Below are 22416 nucleotides of genomic sequence, written 5' to 3'. Positions count from 1 at the left end.
GTAGAAACAGGAGTAGGATATTCAGCCCCTCAAACCTGCTCCATTACTCAAAAGGATCATGGCAGATCTGACATTTTGTATGTCCACTTTCCTGCCTTTTCCGTACCCTTGATTCCCTGATTGATCAAGAATCTATCTGTCTCAGCCTTAAACATGCACAAGGACTTTGCCTCTATGACTCTCTGTGACAAGGAGTTCCATAGAGCCACAACCCTCTGACAGAAGAAGTTCCTCCTCTTCTCTGCCTTTATTCTGAGACTATGCCCTCTGGTCTTAGACTCTCCCATGAGGAGAGCATCCTCTCATCATTGACCTTGTCAAGCCCCTTAAGAATCCCATATATTTCAATGAGATCATCTCTCATTCTTCTAAACTCTAGTAGAATTCCAACTGGTTAACCTTTGGTCACAAGACAACGTGTGCTATCTTTCTGTGTTTTGTGCGCAATTACCCCCAAGTCCCTTTGTGTTGCAGCTTTCTGTAGTTTTTCTCTATTTAAATAATATTCTGTCCTTTTGTTCTCCCTTCTACAATGAACAACTTCATATTTTCCCACATTATACTCCATTTGCCAACTTTTTACCCACCGACTCTCCATTCGGTGAGTCGGTGGGAAAAAAAATCATTCATGAGATGTAGACATCACTGGCTGAGCGAACGTTTATTCACCATCCCTATCTGCCATTTGAACTGAGTTTCCTCAGACCATATCATGGGGTGGTTAAGAGTCAACCATATTGCTGTGGGTCTGGAGTCACGTGTAGGCCAAACAAGGTAAGGATAGCCATTTTCCTTCCCAAAGGGGCATTCGTAAACAAGATAGGTATTGTGATCAGAATGAGGTTGGCCAGATAATGCTCATTGTGTATGAGTTCCCTGACTGGGCCGTTGACTGAGACCAATCAGGGAGCCTTGGCTGACAGATATAAACAAGAGACTGAGGGATTGTCCTCACTCCAGGGTCTGGCTCTGAGTTAGCTGGTCAGAGTCCATGGATTGATGTGTGACTAAACCATGACTCAGTGATAGGATACAGACCTCTGTGGCGTTATTTCAGTGGGGATTTTTGTAATAATTGAAAATGTGGTTACATGGTCACCATTAAACGAATGTATTAGAATCAGATTTTTATTGATTCAAAATTCACCAACTGCTATAGTGGGACTTGAATCTGTATGGTCAAAACATTAGCTTGGGTCATTCGAGCCAATGTCAGCACCACCATTCCACTGCCTCCCCTACTGGATAAATACTCAAAGTGGAACATATTGCAGGGTTACAGGGAAAGGGAAGAGTGGGAGCCAATTACATGGCTCTGTGAAAGACCCAAGAATGGAGCCTGTCAGGAAAAAAGCTATTTTCTAATCAACTCTGAGAGCAAGCAAGATTCAAACCTAGATCTCCTAGAACAGAGGTCGAAATGCACTTACTGTGCCAAAAGAAGCCATCCCTTTAGGGTTCCACATTAAAGCATTCTTATGGAGGAAAAACACCTCGAAGGTCTAACATAATATACCAAACCAAAGAATAGAAAGGTAGGGATAGCTAAAGAGCTTCTGTTTCCATTTATGTTCAGAGTATGTTATAGGTAGATGAGGAAGTGGAGGTGTTGACTATTTCCATTATGTATTTATCCCCTTTTAGTCTGGCTATCAGTAACTCAGAACTGAGTTGAAATAACTCCACAGAGGCTAGTATCCCGTCACCAAGTCACCCTTTATTTACACATGGAGTGTCCTTGTGAGGACTGCAGATGCTGGAGATTGGAGTCGAGAGTGTGGTGCTAGAAAAGCATATCAAGTCAGGCAGCATCCAAGGAGTAGGAAAACCGATGTTTTGGGCAAAAGCCCTTCATCCCGATTGATTTTTCTGCTCCTTGGATGCTGCCTGATCTGTCGTTAACATGGACCCAACTCCCTCAGAGCCAGCTCTCGGAGAATGTCTAACGCTCCTGTTCATGTTGGTCAGCCAGGGCTCCCAGATTGGACAAGATTAACAGCCCCAATCAGGGAACTCATTAAATTAGGTCCACCTCGTTACAATCATTTCACTTGTGTTATGAAAGGGTAGAGGTGTACTGTACCTTTATGAGAGTTGAAAAGGTAGCAGAACTACCTGACACAGTAAAGTGTTCTGAACAAAGTTACAATGTGACATTTGGTCAAACAGCTAGAGTAGCTGGATTGCCTGGATACAAAAACAAATTCAAATTCGGCCAATCAGTTCAAATTATGCCCCAAGATACCAAACTCCAGTCAAGTTTGAATTTAATATTTTGACAATATTAAAACCAATAAAATGATCTGATGTTTTTGGGTATAATTATCAGACATTTTGAACAGTTACCCAGACTGGCAAAGAGAACTGCCAAAAGATCAACAGATGTAGGCTGCTGGTAAGATCTCGCTGAGAGGTATCTGTCTGGAGAAGGAGTCTGCACAGAAGAAAAAAATTGAACCGACCTGGTGACAAAACCTACAGAGGAAGATATAAAGAGAAGATTTGGCAGCTGGCTGGATTTGAAATTTAAATTTTTTTGTAAATCTTAATCAGGGGTTTTATTGGACCAGTATTGTAAAGGGGGAGGTAAATGATAGGTTTAGAGAAAGGAGTTGTAAATAGTTGTTAGTAAATATTTATCTGTTAGACTTAAAGAATAAAGTTCTTAATTTTTTTGTACTTTAAATAATGACTTTAGGATAGTTCTTTGTCTCTTGAATTTTCACAGATGACAGCACGGCAAGAATCTTTTCTGTGTTGCTGGTTGAAATTAGCAGAGGGGTTTACCCTGTGTCATAACACTAGTAATTTTAGATCAAGTTTCCCAATGCTCTTTGTATGTAACTATATTAGTCTTATAAACCTACTCTACCAATTCGACACCTCTAATGACTCTGCATTGCCTCCACTAGCATTCATTAACTCTGGATCTAATACCAGCCACAAGCAATCCTATAGCACATAGTAAGTGGTTTTTCCCAATATTCATAAAAGAAAAATGCAAGCAGACTCTGTGTTGTGAACAGGTTCCATTCTTGCATCCGTTCACAAGTTGATTTGTACGCAAGTCGGAACACAATGCAAGGCAGTGTAAAGGAATTTTTCGTTAAGTACAGGAAACACTCATTAGATTAGATTACTTACAGTGTGGCCCTTCGGCCCAACAAGTCCACACTGAAGCGCAACCCACCCCCCTACATTTACCCCTTCACCTAACACTACGGGCAATTTAGCATGGCTAATTCACCTAACCTGCACATTTTTGGAGTGTGGGAGGAAACCGGAGCACCCGGAGTAAATCCACGCAGACACGGGGAGAATGTGCAAACTCCACACAGTCAGTCGCCTGAGGTGGGAATTGAACCCGGGTCTCTGGCGCTGTAAGGCAGCAGTGCTAACCACAGTGCCACCCCATATTTGAGTCTTTAAAATTACACCCAGTGTGGGATCATGTTTGTCACTACAAGTGTTCATAAGTTGTAAATCTGGGACCCCTTGTGCCACAACAGCCCTTACACCTCACTCATCCTTTTATGCATAAGACAAATAAGACCAGGTGCAGGCCACTCAGCCCCTTGAGCCTGTGTCGCCATTCATCACAACATGGCTGATCACATCTCAGCTTTAACTCCATTTTCCTGCCCACTCTCCATATCCCTTCAACCCTTACTAATTACAACTCTATCTATCACCACCTTAAATTTACCCAGTCTCCTCCATGCACCACACTCTGGGGCAGGGAGTCCCACAGGTTCACAACCATTGGAGAGAAGTAATATCTTTTCACCTCTATTTAAAGTTTCATACCCCTTATCCTAAAACAATTCATTCACATTTGCTTCACAAGTAGAAATATCCTTTCTCCATCTACGTTGTTCATCCCCTTTCATATCTCAGGTACCTCCGTGAGATCTCCACTTACACCGATGCCGAGAGAAGCATACAAAAATCAGGCAAGCTTAGTCATGAGATAAAAAGACTTTCCAGCTCAACAATCAATGCCAGTTGACAGAAAGGGCCTCGTGTCCAGCCATTTTGTTAAGAGTTGCTCCCCTCCTGTACATAACAATGTTCATTACATTGACTGAGTGTTTTCCCGTCCATTGGAGCTACCTTTGTATTGACTTTGTATTTAAGGCTGAGACAGATAGATAAGCGAGAAATCAAGGGATGTGGGGAGGAGGCAACAGGATGTGAAGAATGTTGGATTAACCATTATTCTAATGAATGGTAAAGCAGGGACCAAATGGCTTACTTTTCTTCCTATTTTTTTCTGGTCATATGGACTCTGTGAATCTAATGTAATTTTGTTCTATTAGTTTGAATCAACTTTTGACCAAAAGATTTGTGAAAGGCACATTTGAATCTCAGGCAATAAGAATTGTATTAATCCTTGAGAAGTATAGTACTGCTGCATTTGCTCCTGGTTCTGCCATTATTCAATATGTATAGTGTATTATTTCGTCAAAGCATTGAATCCCTACAGTGTGGAAGCAGGCCATTCAGCCCATCAAGTTGATAGTGACCCTCCGAAGAATATCCCAACCAGATCCAACCTATCCTCATAACTGGCATAGGCTTCAAGGGATGGCACAGTGGCTCAGTGGTTAGCACTGCTGCCTCACAGTGCCAGGGACCCAGGTTCAATTCCAGTCCCGGGCAATTTCTGTGTGGAGTTTGTGCATTCTCCCCATGTCTGTGTGGTTTTCCTTTGGCTGCTCTGGTTTTCTCCCACAATCACAAAGATGTGCAGGTTGGGTGAATTGGCCGCACTAAATTGGCTATAGTGGTCAGGGATGTGCAGGGTAGAGGAATGGGTCTGGGTGGGTTACTCTGGGTAGTGTGGACCTGTTGGACCAAAGGGCCCGTTTCCACTCTGCAGGGATTCTAACCCTCCAATTTTCCCATGACTAGATTAGAGTGGTGCTGGAAAAGCACAGCAGGTCAGGCAGCATCTAAGGAGCAGGAAAATTGACGTTTCAGGCAAAAGCCCTTCATCAAGAATACAGGCAGGACGCCTCCAGGGTGGAGAGATAAATGAGAGGGGGGTGGGGTAGGGAGAAAGTAGCATAGAGTACAATAGGTGAATGGGGGTGGGGATGGAGGTGATAGGTCAGAGAGGAGGGTGGGGGAAGGTGGCAAAGAGTACAATGGGTGAATGGGGATGGGGATGAAGGTGATAGGTCAGAGAGGAGGGTGGAGTGGATCAGTGGAAAGGAAGATAGGCAGGTAGGACAGGTCATGAGGGCGGTGCTGAGCTGGAAGGTTGGAGCTGGGGTGAGGTGGGGCAAGGGGAAATGAGGAAAATGGTGAAATCCACATTGATGCCCTGGGGTTGAAGTGTTCCGGGGCGGAAGATGAGGCGTTCTTCCTCCAGGCGTTGGATGGCGAGGGAGCGATGGTGGAGGAGGCCCAGGACCTGCATGTCTTCGGCAGAGTGGGAGGGGGAGTTGAAATGTTGGGCCACAGGGCAGTGGGGTTGATTGGTGCGGGTGTCCCGGAGATGTTCCCTAAAATGCTCTGCTCGGAGGCGTCCAGTCTCCCCAATGTAGAGGAGATTGCATCGGGAGCAACGGATACAATAAATGATACTGGTGGATGTGCAGGTGAAACTTTGATGGATGTGGAAGGCTCCTTTAGGGCCTTGGGTAGAGGTGAGAGAGGAGGTGTGGGCGCAGGTTTTGCAGTTCCTGCGGTGGCAGGGGAAAGTGCCAGGATGGGAGGGTGGGTCGTAGGGGGGCGTGGACCTGATCAGTTAGTCACAGAGGGAACGGTGTTTACGGAAGGCGGAAAGGGGTGGGGAGGGAAATATATCCCTGGTGGTGGGGTCTTTTTGGAGGTGGCGGAAATGCCGGCAGATGATTTGGTTTATGATTTGGTTTATTTGGTAGGGTGGAAGGTGAGCACCAGGGGCATTCTGTCCTTGTTACGGTTGGAGGGGTGGGGTTTGAGGGCAGAGGGGCAGGATGTGGATGAGATGCATTAGAGGGCATCTTTAACCACATGGGAAGGGAAATTGTGGTCTCTAAAGAAAGAGGCCATCTGGTGTGTTCTGTGGTGGAACTGGTCCTCTTGGGAGCAGATACGGCGGAGGCGGAGGAATTGGGAATATGGGATGGCATTTTTGCAGGAGGTAGGGTGGGAAGAGGTGTAATCCAGGTGGCTGTGGGAGTCAGTGGCTTTGTAAAAAATGTCAGTGTCAAGTCGGTCGTCATTAATGGAGGTGGAGAGGTCCAGGTAGGGGAGGGAGGTGTCAGAGATGGTCCAGATCAGACCTGGGCATTTTACGGCCCATGGGCCATATCCGGCCCTTTGGTCGTTCCTGTCCAGCCTGCATGAGGTCAATCTTAAATTAGAACATAAATGAAAAAGTATTTACGCCATGCATGCAATACAACTGTGTTGCTTTTGTTTGGAAAAGGTTGCTTTTTTAATTTACATATGGATGCACATGCGCGTGTATGTGTGTGCAGGAACAGCTAAAAGTGATGCTTGCTGGCTAGCCCTCAGAATGTCAGCTCACACCAAGACTAGTTATGTCATATCCCACAAAATCGCCAGAAACAGTAAACCGTTTTCTGATGGAGAGTTTACTAAGAAGTGCTTGTTGGACTCTGCAGAACTAATATGCCCAGAGAAAAAGGAGGCATTTGAGAATGTGCCCCTCTCCTGACGCACTGTAATGAGAAGGACTGGGGACATCGCGAGAAATCTGGAGCTTCAGCTGCAACACAGAGCGGTCAACTTTGACATTTTTTCCTTGGCTTTGGATGAGAGCTGCGACGTACATGACACAGCCCAGCTTCGTACGTGGGATAACTACGGACTTTAAAGTCATGGAGAAGCTGTCAGCCATGCAGCCAATGAAAGGAACAACAACTGGTAATGATTTGTTCACGGAGGTAAATGCATGTTTGGACACGGTAGGACTAAAATGGGACAAGCTGGCGGGTGTGACAACGGATGGTTGTCCAAATCTAACAGGAAAAAATGTTGGACTCTTGAAGAGAAGAGTCTTAAAGAGAATGCAGGATAAAGTCTCAGAAATTGACCCTGAACAGAAATTGGTATTTTTGCATTGTATTATACATCAGGAAGTGTTGTGTAAGTCAGTGTTAAAAATTAACCATGTGGTTGATGTTGTAACTAAAATAGTTAACTTCATCAGGGCAAGAGCTTTGAATCACAGGCAGTTTGTTGCACTTTTGGAGGGAAATGAGACTGAACATCGTGACATAGGCTACCACACAGCTGTCAGGTGGCTCAGCCTGGGCAAAATGCTGAAAAGTGTATGGGACCTGAGAGAAGAGATTCAAGATTTCTGTGTGAAGAAAGGGAATGGCATTCCACAGCTTTCAGATGCAGACTGGATTGCAGACCTTGGTTTTGCTGTTGACGTGACTGTACTTTTGAATGAACTAAATGTGAAACCCAGTGCACGGGCCTTTTTGTGCATGAAATGTACAACTTGGCGAAGGCTTTTATGAGAAAGTTGCAGCTTCTCTCAAGCCAAATGGAGAACAACATTCTCACCCACTTGCCAAAACTAAAGGAAGCCGCACCTTCAGCTGATCACCTCCACAGGTACTCATCTATGTTAGAAGCACTGCATGGTGAATTTTCAAGGCGATTTCAAGACTTTAAAACGGTTGAGAATGAAATGCATATGATTTTTTTTCCCCATTTACATGCAATGTGGGGAATGCACCTAGTGATGTTCAGCTTGAACTCATTAACCTGCAGTCAGACACACTTCTGGCAGAGTACTTCAGATCAGTCTCACTGCTTGATTTTTACTCTTCCCTCAAAGTGGAGAACTTTCCACACATGAGGAGGCATGCTCAGAAGATTCTAGTCCTCTTTGGGTCTACCTATATTTGCGAACAGACATTCTCAGTGATGAAGCTCAACAAATCCAAATACAGATCCTCTATCACCTCTCAGCTGTCCTTCGCATATCCACCTCAGACATTCAACCAGATTTCAGTGCACTTGTTCAAGCCCAAAACAGACTGGAGTTTTCTCACTAAACAAGTAAAATGAACTGAAAACATCAAAAGCACTTATTGCTTTTTGTATAGAGTTGTTTGTTGTTTGTAATACTGAACAATAATGAAACAACTTTTCATGATTGGTTTGTGAGATTAACGTTAAAAATAAAATGAAATACTGAAATTATTGTTTTTACTGTTTATTTCTTCTATATTTGACCTGCTCCACAATTTCATATCTTTATTGTAACAGAATATCCTTATTCTTTTGATTATAAGTTTCAGTGCAAAACTATATAATTTAGTACTTTTTACAATGGGAGAAAATTAATACTGAGCAGAATTATGTTCAACTTATTATTGGTTCAGCCCTCCAACACAACTCAGGTTTCTCATGTGGCCCCTTGGAAGAATTAATTGCCCACCCCTGGTCTAGGCGAATTGAAGGTCGGGTTGGAATGTGTTGGTGAAGTTTATGAATGGCTCAACCTCCTCGCAGGAGCACGAGGTGGCACCAATGCAGTCATCAATGTAGTGGAGGAAGAGGTGGGGAGTGGTGCCGGTGTAATTACGGAAGATTGACTGTTCTACGTAGCCAACAAAGAGACAGGCATAGCTGGGGCCCATACGTGTGCCCATGGCTACCCCTTTGGTCTGGAGGAAGTGGGAGGATTCGAAGGAGAAATTGTTAAGGGTGAGGACCAGTTCAACCAAATGAATGAGAGTGTCAGTGGAAGGGTACTGTTGGGGACATCGGGAGAGGAAGAAATGGAGAGCTTGGAGGCCCTGGTCATGGCAGGTGGAGGTGTAGAGGGATTGGATATCCATGGTGAAGATGAGGCGTTGGGGGCCTTTGGATTCCAGCATCTGCAGTCCTTGTTTTTGCCGAGCTGATTTTTTTCCCATGACTAACCCACCTAGCCTGCACATCCCCGGACACTATGGGCAATTTAACATGGCCAATCCACCTTAGCTGCACATCTTTGGACTGTGAGAGAAAACCAGAGCACCCAGAGGAAACTCACGCAAACATAGGTGGCAGTGATGTAGCAGAGCTAACCACTGAGCTATCATTACCACCCTCTATTCCATCCACTTTCTACTATACTTACCTCATGTTGGTTCCAAATGCCCTCCCAGCAAGAGGGAGAGGTGAGATGTATGACCACTTTCTGCTAGTATTCTCTGAAAGGGATAGTCAGGGTTTGAACAGAGGAAGTAGTGGAAAAGGAAGTGGTCTCTCCCTCTGACTGGGTCCAATATTAATTCTGTAAGTCATTAAGGAAGTCTCTGCTCTGGGTGTAGCAATTAACAAATCAACTGTTTTTAGTTAGTGGCAAGGATGTCAGAAATGAGACCTCCCTGACAGATTGCTTCATTGTCCATCCATCCTCTTTTCCAGTGGCATTCTGGAGTGGCCTCAGAATTTCCCTTCTGCCATTCTTCCCATAAGCTTGATTGCCCTCAGCTTTGACAAAGCCAACGATCACAACTTGAAAGAAGAAGAGAGCTGATATCGATGTTGCACTTTTCACAAGCTCAGCAGGACATTGCAAAGAGACAAGCTAATGAAGTGCTCCCTAAATAGGATTAGAGCTGTGATGTAGCAGCCAGAAGTGGCAGTGAAATAAATAACAGAATAATTTGTTTTCATGATATGGACTGAGTTAAATGTTGGCAGAACGTCAGTGAGACTCCCTTGTTCACTGAGTATCACAAAGATTATGTTTACATTCATCCGAGAAGACAGACTGGACTTTGATGTCTCATTGGATTGCGGAGTACTGCTTCAATACTGCATCATAGAATACAGAACAGTACAGCACAGGAAAGAGCCCTTCGGCCCACCATATGCCAGCATTATAAATTCATCCTATCTGCCTGCACATAATCTGCTCCCTCTATTCCCTGCCTGTTCTGTCAAAATACCTTTTAAATGCTGCTATCATATCAGTTTCTACCACTTGCCTTGGCAGCACATTCGAGGCACCTACCACCCTTTGTGTAAAAAACTTACCTTGCACATCTCACTTAAACTTTTCCTCTCTCCCTTTAAACCTATGCCTTCTAGTATTTGACATTTCCACTCCTGGGAAAGAGACACTGGCTATCCACCCTATCCATGCCCCTCATAATTTTATATACTGCAATTAAGTTGCTCCTCAGCCTCTGACACTCGAATGAAAACAAGTGTTAAATACTATTAATATGCTCGTCTATCCAGTGTAAGTGCTCGAGCACATGGCTGTCTGACACGAGAGATAAGGCTGTTACCATTAAATCCTGTCCAAATATAAACCAAATGAACAGCGCTGCTGTAAATCAGAAACAAAAACAGAAGTTGCTGGAAAAGCTCAGCAGGTCTGGCAGCATCTGTGGAGAGAAATCAGAGTTAACGTTTCCGGGTGAGTGGCACTTCCTCAGAACTGGCGGTAGCTCGGGCAATGTCAGTTTGTACAGAAGATGGTGGGGGAGGGAGGAAGGAGTAATTGATAGGTGGGGATAGAGCCCAAAGAGAGAGAACAATTGGACAGACAATAGAGTGGACAATGATCTGTCTGGGAGGATGAATGGCTTTTGGTGAGGACAATTAAAAATAGGGGAAGTGATGGCCTCATGGTATTATCACTAGACTGTTAATCCAGAGACCCAGGGAATGGTCTGGGGACCTGGGTTCGAATACCATCAAGGCAGATGGTGGAATTTGAATTCAATAAATTATCTGGAATTAAGAATTTAGTCATGACCATGAATCCATTGTCGGTTGTTAGAAAAACCCACCTGATTCACTCATGCTCTTTAGGGAAGGAAACTGCTATCCTTAGCTGCTCTGACCAACATTTGATTCCAGACCCAGAACAATGTGCTTGACTCTTAACTGCCCTCTGGGCAATTAGGGATGGGCAATAAATGCTGGCCTAGTCAGTGAATGCTGGTCCTCATCCTGTGAATGAACATTAAAACAAACGGGTTGTGTGTCATTACAGACTATATGATAATCCAGCCCAGTGTGTGGGAGTTGGGGTAAGGACACAGGAGAGCCCAAACCCTTAAGTTATTGAATTCAATATTGAGTCCAGAAGATTGCAGGGTCCCCAAGTGGGAAGCAAGGTGTTGTTCTTCCAGTTTGGGCTGAGCTTCACTGGAGCACTGGAGCAAGCCTGAGACGGAGATATTGGCCAGGAAACAGGGTGGTGAGTTAAAATGGCAGGCAGCTAAAAGGTCAGAACATGATACTGGTTCTTTGGAAGAGCTATGCTATTAATTCCACTCTCCCTGCTTTTTCCCCTTAGCCCAACAAATGCTTTTTTTGAAGTCCCTTTTGATGACTTTTGTTGTTGAATTTATTTCCACTGCCCTTTGCAGATAAGATGTGGAGATGCCGAGGTTGGACTGGGGTGGACAAAGTCAAAAATCACACAACACAGGTTATAGTCCAACAGGTTTATTTGGAAGCACTAGCTTTCAAAGCATTGTTCCTTCATTAGGTAACTCTATTAGGTAATTTTTAACTAGTTACCTGATGAAGGAGCAGCGCTACAAAAGCTAGTGCTTCCAAATAAACCTGTTGGACTATAACCTGCTGTTGTGTGATTTTTAACTGTACAGATACAGCATTCCAAATCACAACAATTCAGTCTGTGTAGTTTTTAATTTTTGATATCTCTGCCTCTTTTGTCCATTTTCTGTCCCTTGGTCTATTTTGTCACTGGGAATGAAAAAGGTAGGAAGAGATTCAACATTTTCCCCTCATTCATTCTGATTTAGAACATTTAAACTTTCCATTCGCCATCTTTGCTATGAGTAGAACAACAAAATTTCTCTCTGGTCTTTAAGGTTCTGACGTGTGAAGACAGATTGGATCGGTTAGGACTACAGCTATGGAGTTGAGAAGATTGAGGGGGGAATTTCCTGTACCCCTAACTGAACGAGACAGGATACATGTTGGGACGATGTTCCTACTGAGCAGGGAGTTCAGGACTGGGATTACAGTCTAAGGATGTAGAATAGGCTTTTTAGGACAGAGATGAGGAGAAATTTCTTCATTCAGAGAGTGGGTTGTCTGGAATTCTCTGCCACAGAAAACAGTTGCAGCCAAAATGTTGAATGTTTTTAAGAAGGAGTGAGATATAGTTTTTAGATCTAAAGGAATGAAAGGGTATGTGAATAAATGGGTATAAAGAACTGCATTGGATGATCAGCCATGATCATGTTGAATAGCAGAGCTGGTTCGAAGGGTTAAAAATAGCTTACTCATGCTCCTATTGTTTATGTTTCTATGTTTCATTCTAGTGGTCATTCTGACAAAATAGACGATAAGACTATAAGACAAAAGAGTAGATTAGGCCATTTGGCCCATTGAGTCTGATCCATTCAATCATAACTGATAGGTTTCTCAAGTCCATTCTCCTGCCTTCTCTTCCTAATCTTTGAACCCCTTACTAATCAAGAACCTAACTGTCTCTGTCTGAAACACATATAATAACTTTCCCTTCATTGCCTTCTGCGGCGATGAGTTCCATAAAAACACCCTGCTTTGCCTGAAGAAATTTCTCCTCATCTCAGTTCTAAAAGGTCATCCTTCACTCTGAGACTGTGTCCACAGTCCTAGTTTCACTGACTAGTGGAAACACCTTCTTCACATCCCCTCTATCCAAGTGTCTCAGAATACCTTAGGTTACAATCAAATTTTCCCTCATCTTTCTGATCTGGATCAAGTACAGACCCAGAGTCCTCAACCACTCCTGTAATGACAAGCCCTTCAGCTCCAGGATTATTCTTGTAACCTTCTTCTAGATCCCCTTGAAAGCCAATATATCTTGCCTTAGATATGGGGCCCAATACTGCTCACAATATTCCAAATGCTGTCTGACCAGACCTCTATACAGCCTCAGTAGAGCATCCCACTCTTCTATTCTAGCTCTCTCTAAATGGATGCTAACATTCAAAGTTTGGGTGAAGACATGCTGCAACCCAAAGGACTAGCCACACTACCATACATCAGGAGCATTTCAGAACTGACAGCCAGACTACTGCGACCACTAGGACTTGTAACAGCACACAAACCCAACAGCCACCCTCAGACAACAACTCACCAGAACCAAGGACCCGATACCCAGCATGAGCAAAACTAATGTAGTGTACAAAATCCCATGCAAGGACTGCACAAAACACTATATAGGACAAACAGGAAGACAGCTAACGATTCGCATCCATGAACACCAACTAGCCACGAAACGCCACGACCAGCTATCCTTAGTAGACGACAAGCAACATGAATTCGACTGGGACAACACTACCATTATAGGGCAAGCCAAACAAAGAACAGCCAGGGAATTCCTAGAAGCATGGCACTCATCCACAAACTCCATCAACAAACACATCGACCTGGACCCAATATACCGGCCACTACAGTGGACAGCTGAAACTGACAACTGGAAGCGGCAGGGACAGGCCACTATAAATGCCGGAGGAAACACCACAGAAGCGCTTCACAGGAGGCTCCCAAGCACTGAGGATGTCACCTAGATAGGGGACGAAACATTTGCAACAAAAATTTCCAGCTCGGCGAACAGAACCACAATAAGGATGCTAACATTGTAATTGCTCTCCTAACTGCCAACTGAACCTGCATGTTAACCTTAAGAGAATCCTGAATTAGGTATCCCAAGTCTTTTCGTGCTTCAGATTTCAAAAGCCTTTCCGCATTTCGGAAATAGTCTACACCTCTATCCTTCCTACCAAAGTGTATAACTTTGGTAGACAGCGTGAAACAGGCTGATATGCTTTAACAGGTCAATGTTAAGAAGGAAAAATGTGAAAAATATGAGCATGGATAAGTCTCCAGGGCCAGATAGGATGTAGTTGAAACTTTATTGCTGGAACAGCACAGCAGGTCAGGCAGCATCCAGGGAACAGGAGATTCGATGTTTCGGGCACAGGCCCTTCTTCAGGAAGGATGTACCCAAGGTTACTATGAAAGAGAACGAAGTGATTGCTGCGCCTTTGGTGATGATCTTTACATCCTCACTGCCCATTGGAATAGTGCCAAATGATTCCAGGGTTGCAAATGTTATTCCCTTTTCCAAGAAAGGGAATAAGGATAATCCTGGGAATTACAGACTAATCAATCTTACATCAGTAGTGGGCAAATTATTGGAGAGGATTCTGAGAGACAGGATTTATGATTATTTGGAAAAGCATAGCTTGATTAGAGATAGTCAGCAATGGCTTTGTGGGGGGCTGGTCATACTTCATAAGCCGTATTGAATTCTTTAAGGATGTGACAAAACACATTGTTGAAGGTAAAGCAGTGGATGTTGAAATACTGGATCTTAGTGAGGCATTTGATAAGTTTCCCTGTGGTAGGCTCATTCAGAAAGTAAGGGGGCATGGGATACAGGGAAATTTGGCTGTCTGGATACAGAATTGGCTGGCCCAGTGAAGACAGAAGAAAGTATTCAGCCTGGGGTTTGGTGACCAGTGGTGTTCCACAGGAATCTGTTCTGGGACCTCTGCTGTTTGTGACTTGGATGAGGAATGACTTGGATGAGGAAGTGGAAGGAGGGTTACTAAGTTTGCCGATGACGCAAAGGTTGGTGGAGTTGTGGATAGTGTGGAGGGCTGTTGTAGGTTGCAACGGGACATTGACAGGATGCAGAACTAGGCTGATAAGTGGCAGATGCAGTTCAACCTGGAAAAGTGTGAAGTGATTCATGTTGCAAGGTCAAATTTGAATACAGAATACAGGGTTAAAGGCAGGATTCTTGGCAATGTGGAGGAATAGAGGGATCTTGGGGTCCACATCCATAGATCCCTCAAATTTGCCACCCAAGTTGATAGGGTTGTGAAGAAGGCGTGTGGTATGTTGGCTTTCATTAGTAGGGGGAGTGAGTTTAAGTGCCGTGAGGTTATGCTTTAACTCTATAAAGCCCTGGTTAGACCACACTTGGAATGTTGTGTTCAGTTCTGGTTGCCTGATTATAGGAAGGATGTGAAAGTTTTCGAGAGGGTGCAGAGGAGATTTACCAGGATGTTGCCTGGACTGGAGGCCATGTCTTGTGAAGAAAGGTAGAGGGTGTTAGGGCTTTTCTCATTGGAGCAAAGAAGGATGAGAGGTGAGTTGATAGAGGTGTACAAGATGATGAGAGACATAGACAGAGTGGATAGCCAGAGACTTTTTTCCCAGGGCGGAAATGGCTATCAAATTGGAGAAAGACCAATTTTGACAGTATTAGGCAAGAACTTTTGAAAACTGATTGGAGGCAGATGTTCACAGGTAAAGGGATGGCTGGAAAATGGGAAGCCTTCAGAAATGAGATAATGAGAATCCAAAGAAAGTATATTCCTGTCAGGGTGAAAGGGAAGGCTGGTAGGTACAGGGAATGCTGGATGACTAAAGAAATTGAGGGTTTGGTTAAGAAAAAGAAGGAAGCATATGTCAGGTATAGACAGGATAGATCGAGTGAATCCTTAGAAGATTATAAAGAAAGTAGGAGTATACTTAAGAGTGAAATCAGGAGGGCTAAAAGATGACATGAGATAGCTTTGGCAAATAGAATTAAGAAGGATCCAAAAGGTTTTTATATTAAAGACAAAAGGGTAACTAGGGAGAGAATAGGGCCCCTCAAAGATCAGCAAGGCGGCCTTTGTGTGGAGTCACAGAAAATGGGGGAGATACTAAATGAATATTTTGCATCAGTATTTACTGGGGAAAAGGATATGGAAGATATAGACTGTAGGGAAATAGATGGTGACATCTTGCAAAATGTCCAGATTACAGAGGAGGAAGTGCTGGATGTCTTGAAACAGTTCAAGGTGGATAAATCCCCAGGACATGATCAGGTGTACCCGAGAACTCTGTGGGAAGCTAGAGAAGTGATTGCTGGGCCTCTTGCTGAGATATTTGAATCATCGATAGTCATAGGTGAGGTGCCGGAAGACTGGAGGTTGGCAAACGTGGTGCCACTGTTTAAGCACGGTAAAGACAAGCCAGGGAACTGTAGACCGGTGAGCCTGACCTCGGTGGTGGGCAAGTTGTTGGAGAGAATCCTGAGGGACAGGATGTACATGTATTTGGAAAGGCAAAGACTGATTTGGGATAGTCAACATGGCTTTGTGCATGGGAAATCATGTCTCACAAACTTGATTGAGTTTTTTGAAAAAAATAACAAAGAAGATTGATGAGGGCAGAGCAGTAGATGTGATCTATATGGACTTCAGTAAGGCGTTCAACAATGTTCCCCATAGGAGACTGATTAGCAAGGTTAGATCTCATGGAATACAGGGAGAACTAGTCTTTTGGATATAGAACTGGCTCAAAGGTAGAAGATGGTGGTGGTGGAGGGTTGTTTTTCAGACTGGAGGCCTGTGACCAGTGGAGTGCCACAAGGATCGGTGCTGGGCCCTCTGCTTTTTGTCATTTACATAAATGATTTGGATGCGAGCATAAGAGGTACAGTTAGTAAGTTTGCAGATGTCACCAAAATTGTGTGTGTAGTGGACAGCGAAAAGGGTTACCTCAGATTACAACAGGATCTGGACCAGATGGGCCAATGGGCTGAGAAGTGGCAGATGGAGTTTAATTCAGATAAATGCGAGGTGCTGCATTTTGGGAAAGCAAATCTTAGCAGGACTTAGACACTTAATGGTAAGGTCCGAGGGAGTGTTGCTGAACAAAGAGACCTTGGAGTGCAGGTTCATAGCTCCTTGAAAGTGGAGTGGCAGGTAGATAGGATAATGAAGAAGGCATTTGGTATGCTTTCCTTTATTGGTCAGAGTATTGAGTACAGGAGTTGGGAGGTCATGTTGCGGCTGTACAGGACATTGGTTAGGCCACTGTTGGAATATTGCATGGAGTTTTGGTCTCGTTCCTATCGGAAAGATGTTGTGAAACTTGAAAGCGTTCAAAAAAGATTTACAAGGATGATGACAGGTTTGGAGGATCTGAGCTACAGGGAGAGGCTGAACAGGCGGGGGCTGTTTTCCCTGGAGCGTCGGAGGCTGAGGGGTGACCTTATAGAGGTTTACAAAATTATGAGGGGCATGGATAGGATAAATAGACAAAGTCTTTTCCCTGGCGTTGGGGAGTCCAGAACTAGAGGGCATAGGTTTAGGGTGAGAGGGGAAAGATATAAAAGAGACCTAAGGGGCAACGTTTTCACGCAGAGGGTGGTACATGTATGGAATGAGCTGCCAGAGGATGTGGTGGAGGCTGGTACAATTGCAACATTTAAGAGGCATTTGGATGGGTATATGTATAGGAAGGGTTTTGAGGGATATGGGCTGGGTGCTGGCAGGTGGGACTAGATTGGGTTGGGATATCTGGTCGGCATGGACGCATTGGACCGAAGGGTCTGTTTCCGTGCTGTACATCTCTATGACTCAATGACTCTATGAGGGGGCATAAATATAAGGTGTTGGGAGGAAGGTTTAGGGAGATATCAGACGTTGGTTCTTTACGCAGAGAGTGGTGGATGCGCGGAATGCACTGTCAGCGGTGAGAGTAGAGTCAGAGACATTAGGGATATTTAAGCGACTTTTGGATCGGTACATGGAGGATAGTAAAATGTTGGGTATGTCAGTTAGCTTGATTTTACAGTAGGATAAAAGGTTGGCACAGCATGGAGGGCTGAAGGGCCTGTACTGTGCTGTACTGTTCTATATTCTATATAAAAGATCCTTTCATGACCATTCGTTGCCTTCTGCCAGTCAAATAATGCTTTGTCCCTTACACCATGGACTCTTACCTTATTTAGCAGCCTCATATGCGGCATATTACCAAAGACCTTCTGGAATCCAAACAGATCACGTCCACTTGCTCTCCTTTGTTCAACTTACTCATTACCTCCACAAAGGTTTCTAACAGAATTGTCAGGCCTGACCCTCCTTGATGAAGCCATGCTGACTCAATCCTATCTTACCATGCACTTCCAAGTACTCCGAAATCACATCCTCAACAATGGACTGTAAACTTGTAGCAACAACCAATCTCCTTTTCTTCTGCTCTGAGACCTTGCTGAAGTGGCGAGCTGAAATTTGATCATAATTCTCCACCTGGGACCTCTGCAATGTTTCTGCAAGTTTTATCGCCAGCCTTGATACATGACCTATTCACTACCCAGCACAGCCAGCATTGTGACTGCTAACATGGCACAGGGAAATGTAACTAAATGAGAGTGTGTATGTATTTGCAAAGAATGGAATATTGGCAAAACATGCGAGATTTCCCGTTACGATAGTGTTGCCAACTTTACAGTGAGGAGCAATAAAGATCAGAATAACATCCAATTGGAATTGTGTCAAACATCTGCTGTCTTACTTTGTATAAGCCAAGAAAGTTCTTTACCAACTGTCCCCATCTCTTATCATTCAATTCGTGTTCATATATTGTTGGCTCCTCCATCCACACTGCCTTTTCTGTGCAATACATTTGGTCAGCCTAAAAACTGAGCTTCTGCAAAAAGAGACATTTCGTTGAAGCTTTTTCATCTTGCACTCATCAGGTCAATTCACAAGAAATACCAATTTCAGCAGAAAACCAACCTTTGTAGTATTGGTTGGCAAGTTGACTCTGGTAAAGGAAGGTGATGACCTCGTGATACTATCGCTGGACTGATGGTGTAATGCCAGCTGAAAAGTCGGCATGGTGGCACAGTGGTTAGCACTGCTGCCTCACAGCGCTAGAGACCTGGGTTCAATTCCCACCTCAGGCAACTGTCTGTGTGGAGTTTGCACATTCTCCCCGTGTCTGTGTGGGTTTCCTCCCACAGTCCAAAGATGTGCTGGTTAGGTGAATTGGCCATTCTAAATTGATGGTGTAATGCTCTGGGGACATTGAATCCTATCACGGTAGATGATGGAATCTAAATTCAATGAAAATCTGGAATTAAGAATCTAATGATGGCAATAAATCAATTGGAAAAATCCATCTGGTTCACTGATGTCCTTTAGGGAAGGAAACTGCCATCCTTACCTGAACTGGCCTACATGTGACTCCAGACCCACAGCTCTTGCCCAGGGCATCGGTTCTCCTGCTTCTCAGGTGCTGCCTAGCCTGCTGTGCTTTTCCAGCACTCCACTCTGGATTCTTTATTTAGCCAAGCCCTCTGCTGAGAGTTGACCTTATAGAGGCTTACAAAATCATGAGGGGAATGGATGGGATAAATAGACAAAGTCTCTTCCCTGAGATGGGGGAGTCCAGAACTAGAGGGCATAGGTTTAGGGTGAGAGGGGAAAGATATATAAGAGACCTAAGGGGCAACCTTTTCATGCAGAGGGTGGTACGTGTATGGAATGAGCTGCCGGGGGAAGTGGTGGAGGCTGGTACAATTGCAACATTTAAAAGGGATCTGGATGTATATATGAATAGGAAGGGTTTGGAGGGATATGGGCTGGGTTCTGGCAGTGGGACTAGAATGGGTTGGGATATCTGGTGGGCATGGACGAGTTGGACTGAAGGGTCTATTTCCATGCTGTACATCTCTATGACTCTATGACTCTTAACAATGAATGCTAGCCTGGCCAGTGATACCTGCTTTCTGTGAATGAATTTTTTTTCATAAAGGCAGAAGCAATAGCAAGAAAAATGCACTAGTTAATGATGATTGCTAGTTAATTTAGCATTGTCTAAATTTTAAGTAATGTAGGTTGAATATTTGGTCAATGTATTGTCCCAAAATATGGATCGAACAACAGCTGTTACTTATTTTGTTGCATTGAAGTAGGTGCAATGTGTGGACATGTTCTTTGTATCTGCAGAGAATAGAGCCCTGTATTAATGTATGTAGCATCCAGTCCATGCAAGTGCACCATACTGCAAGACAAACTGACCATCCTAAATTGGAATTTACCACGCATTCAGGATTATGTAGCAATTATTGTCCAGTCGTGGAATCATATCTCTCGTTGGACATCATGTTGTGTTTTGCAAGTGTGGGCTGATTGGATTAGTCCTTTGCTTGTTGCAACAGCCTAATAGATATGTTGTTTGTTGTGATCCACCATATAGCCCACATATTTCATATCACACTGGTACGTACGGCATAGCTCTATTGTGTCATTTTGTCATTTCTTATTATTTCTTGCAAATTGCCCTCAACTGCAAGATGGAAAGACTTAATGAATCTTTTTCAGCAATAGTCAAGTTCTGAACTGCCAGATGACAATTAATAGAGCTTCTCTTTGGTTTGGAAGCTCTTTCCAGGGTATCACTGAAGATTACTTGCTGAATTGGTTTTCTATGCATGGGATAAAAGGCAGGAATGATTATATTATTTTCAAGCTGCGGGTAACACGGGTGGCAGTGGAGCCAGTAAAGATGCTCAAATGGGTCCAGAGGAGATGTGAGTGGCTATAGCCAAGCTATTGCCAAAGCTTACTCGCTGAAGAAAGGAGTGGTTGTCATGCTCATAGAATCATAGAACCCCTACAGTGTGGAAGCAGGCTATTCAGCCCATCGAGAACATAGTGACCCTTTGAAGAGCATCCCACCGCTCATGCTATCCCTGCATTTTCAATGGCTAATACACTTCCCTGAACACTATGGGCAACTTACCAAGGCCAACTCACCTAATCTGCATATCTTTGGACTGTGGGAGGAAACCAGAACACCCACAGGATACCCACACAGATACAGGGAAAATGTGCAAACTCCACACAGACAATCGCCCAAAAGGTGGAATTGAACCCAGATCCCTGGCACCAAGAGGCAGCAGTATGAACCACTGAGCCACCATGCCTTACTTTGCTGGACTGAAATTGCTGAACTCAATGTTGAGTCTCCAAAGTTGTAAAGTGTCTAACAACTCAATGTTGTTCATTGATCTTCATCACAGCTGGGTGGGAAGCCAAGGGCAAAGAGGTGAGGGTTGAAAATTGTAATGGCAAGGAACTAAATGCTTAGAGCCAAGCTTGTGAGCTGAACAGAGTTACTCAGCAAACTGATTCCCAATCCATATTTAATCTCTCTCTCTCTCTCTCTTTATTGAATGAGATCAACTTATTGGGATAAGAGTGCTTGATTTGCCTGCATTGCAGAAACATATGGTAAGGAAGGAGATCTTGCTCTTGCATCAGTAAGGTAGATGTCACACTCTCAAATCTTTCGGAGTTGTTTTACACTGTATAATGATTATGAGGATTAATGAAACATCAACGTCACATGTAGAAAACGACCTCTGCTTTTGGTGGTTTGAAAGTACAACACTGGCCAGATCACTAGCAGAACTCTTCTGTAAATAAGGCTCTGAGAAGTATGACATCTGCCTGAACTTCTAGACAAGAAAAATGAGGTAGCATTTAACGTCTCATCTGAAGGACAGATCGTTGCATTTCACAACCGAATAACAGTGGGAAAGTGGCAGAGTATTGAATAAGACATATGAAATGTCGTGTAGGTTCACTCTTTATTAGTTTATGATGTTGGCAGTCATCAGACACTACATCAGAGTGCTTTATGAATTTTGGCAATTTTTGATATTGGTTATTGTTTTGGCACTAGTTTTGATTTAACATCACTTTAGAGGTTTCTGTTGATGTAAGCTGTAGCATGCAAGTGCAAATGATTGATCAGTCCACGCCATTAATTCTGTTCCCAAGTCACTCACTCAATCAGTCTGTCTGTCTGGTCGCTGTCCTGCACTGAACCAGGCCATTTGTAGCCTTGTCAGAAGTTGTGCAACACCAGATTATAGTCCAACAGAGTTATTTGAAATCACAAGCTTTCAAAGCACTGCTCCTTTGTCAGATGAAGTTTACCTGACAAAGGAGCAGCACTTTGAAAGCTTGTGATTTCATATGATTCTGTTGGTCTATAATCTGGTGTCGTGTGACTTCTGACTTTGTCCACCCCAGTCCAACATCGGCATCTCCACACCATTTCCAATGCTACATCCCTGCTGTCAAAACCGCCAACTTCTAACTCTACAATGCTACCCAATTCTAACCCATTAATGGCCAGCTCAGCTCAGCTGCTGCTAAGGTCACTTTCTTTACCTTTCTTACCTCATGATGACTATTTCAATGGTTTATCGCCTCCCTCCCGTTTTGCACCTTGTAGGAATTTGCACTCATCTGCTGAATTCAAGTTAATTCATGTCAAATGCCAACCATGAATCTTTGTGCTGGCTGACTAGATTGCTAAACCAGTCCAGACACTTTAGATTAGATTAGATTAGATTACTTACAGTGTGGAAACAGGCCCTTCGGCCCAACAAGTCCACACCGACCCGCCGAAGCGCAACCCACCCATACCCCTACATTTACCCCTTTAACCTAACACTACGGGCAATTTAGCATGGCCAATTCACCTGACCCGCACATTTTTGGATTGTGGGAGGAAACCGGAGCACCCGGAGGAAACCCACGCAGACACGGGGAGAACGTGCAAACTCCACACAGTCAGTCGCCTGAGTCGGGAATTGAA

At 44.0% G+C, this 22416-nt stretch overlaps 1 protein-coding gene and 1 pseudogene across 1 annotated transcript in view; both read left to right on the top strand.

Annotated features, from left to right (window-relative positions):
* Positions 1–22416, top strand: part of adgrl2a (adhesion G protein-coupled receptor L2a) — a 1095933-nt gene that overhangs the window by 57062 nt on the left and 1016455 nt on the right. The window lies entirely within an intron of this gene.
* On the top strand, positions 6789–9505 carry LOC148149083 (general transcription factor II-I repeat domain-containing protein 2A-like; annotated as a pseudogene).

This window comes from Chiloscyllium plagiosum, unplaced genomic scaffold (genome assembly GCF_037043375.1).
Source record: "Chiloscyllium plagiosum isolate Xiang-an unplaced genomic scaffold, Cpla_swu_hap1 HiC_scaffold_9, whole genome shotgun sequence".
Lineage (NCBI taxonomy): Eukaryota > Metazoa > Chordata > Chondrichthyes > Orectolobiformes > Hemiscylliidae > Chiloscyllium > Chiloscyllium plagiosum.
This window is presented reverse-complemented; position numbering and strand designations above follow the sequence as displayed.